Raw genomic sequence first — 2211 nt, 5'->3', positions numbered from 1 at the left:
TATCATGTCTGTAGAGTTAGTGCCTGTGCTTAAAGACAAGGCTGGTAAGCTCAGTAGTATTGATAATTATCGTCCTATTGCATTGGCCAGCATCTTGTCTAAAGTACTGGAGAGAATACTTTTAACAAAGTTAAAAATGTATGTTCTTACTTCTGACAACCAGTTTGGATTTAAAAGAAAACATGGAACTGACCTCTGTATATATGCTCTTAAAGAGATTGTATTTAAGTATACAAGCCTGAACACATCTGTATTTTTATGTTTTATTGATGCGTCAAAGGCATTTGATCGTATTAATCATGAAAAATTATTTGTTAAATTGTTAGATAGAGGTGTTCCTAAATTCTTGGTGAGAATTTTAGTGTTTTGGTATGCCCATCAAAGGTTTCAAGTAAAATGGGCCAATGTGGTATCTGCTCCATTTTGTGTTAGTAACTGAGTGCGGCAAGGAGGAATTTTGTCCCCTTTTTTATTTAATGTTTATATCGATGGATTATCAAATCAATTGAACAGGTTAAAAACTGGTTGTCTTGTGGGTAACACTATTGTTAATCATCTTATGTACGCGGACGACTTGGTACTGCTTTGTCCATATAGTGCTGGGCTGCAGCAGATGTTGAAGGTTTGCTCTCAGTATGGCCTTGATCATGATGTAAAGTATAACGCTAAGAAAAGCCACATAATGATAGTTAGAAGTGTTGGGGACAGGAAATCAACTTTTCCCACTTTTTATTTTGGCAGACAGCCCCCTTGATGTATGTGAGGAAATTAAATATCTAGGTCATGTCATTTCTGATGACTGGACGGATGACAAAGACCTGTATCGACAGCGCTGTAAAATTTATTCTCAAGCTAACATGCTTATCAGAAAGTTTTATATGTGTTCTGACTCTGTGAAGGGTTCCCTGTTTCGAACCTACATCACACCGCTATATACTGCTCACTTGTGGTCTAACTTTAAGAAAAAGAGCATGCAGAGGCTCAAGGTAGCATACAATGATGCAATGAGGTTGCTGCTGCGTGTTCCTAGGTGGCACAGTGCCAGTCAATTGTTTGTGTCCAACAGAGTGCCAACTTGTGAGGCACTCCTAAGACAGTTGATGTTTGGTTTTATGTGTCGATTGGACAAATCAGAGAACCACATATATAAAAAAATTTGCACAGAAATATTTACAAAAAAAAAAGTTTGCAGCGTATGTGCTGCTACTGCTGATGAGGTGTCTGGTTCACCATTTTCTCTAAAAGGTTCAGGAACCTGTCCATGTGTTCTTCATTTTTTTGACATCTTCTGTCTTCTTTGACGACCTCAGCTTGAAGGAAGTCCTGCATAGAGAGTTTCTTTTTTTGGGGGGATCGGGGGGAAAGTGGACCTGATGCCCGCTTCCAGCTTCCTCTTCCAGCTGGCGAGGCAGAGCTTGAGGCCGATGTGCTGGCGTCTTCCAAAGTGTTCTGAGATAAAAAAAGATGGATACACATGTTGATTACACACATGACTGGACTATCATACACACCCACAACATCATACCAGGTTCATTATCACTGTATAAATAAAAATTACCTCTGTGCTTTCCTCTGAATTTGTCAGAGAGGACACCGGTGAGGATGGAGGGTCGATTATGTTCTGAAAAGAAAATAACAGTTAGATCTTCAGGTACTGTAGTGTCTTATCACTCACAATCAGGAGGGAACCACCGGTCGTAGCACAAGCTAGCTATAGGAAGAAGGACTGGGGAATAAGATTGTGCTTTTTTACTGATAAACTTACCATGAGTATTTGCGTGGGATCTTCATAAGACGCCAACAAACATGGAGGCTGGATTGAAGGTCTGGACCCCAAAAACTCATGCATATCTTTGTAGAAAGGCCATGAGGCTGCTGTGGCCTCCCCACTGTCTGTCTCGGAGCCGGTTTTAGGGGTTTTGAGGTCCTGCATAAGACACACACACACACACACACACACACACACACACACACACACACACACACACACACACACACACACACACACACACACACACACACACACACACACAATTTACAGAAGATTATTAATAAATACTGTACATGGATTTTTTTTGTTAAGCATCATCTCTTCAGCAGATAATATTACTTACCATAACCATAACCATTGCTTACCTTATATATTTTTTAAAGATTTTCCCATTTTTTGCCAATTTGTGCTGTGGTCACCTTTCCCTCCAATTCCAGCTC

The 2211-nt window shown here is 40.1% G+C and overlaps 1 long non-coding RNA gene across 1 annotated transcript; it reads right to left on the bottom strand.

Moving 5' to 3' along the window:
* Positions 1-1382: 1382 nt before the first annotated feature.
* On the bottom strand, positions 1383-1823 carry LOC133463922 (uncharacterized). The gene is made up of 3 exons (XR_009784392.1): positions 1766-1823; positions 1559-1621; positions 1383-1449 (listed from the first exon to the last, which is right to left on the bottom strand). It is a non-coding gene; the product is annotated as an uncharacterized LOC133463922 (long non-coding RNA).
* Positions 1824-2211: the final 388 nt, after the last annotated feature.

The sequence above is a fragment of the Cololabis saira genome, chromosome 17, assembly GCF_033807715.1.
Source record: "Cololabis saira isolate AMF1-May2022 chromosome 17, fColSai1.1, whole genome shotgun sequence".
Lineage (NCBI taxonomy): Eukaryota > Metazoa > Chordata > Actinopteri > Beloniformes > Belonidae > Cololabis > Cololabis saira.
This window is presented reverse-complemented; position numbering and strand designations above follow the sequence as displayed.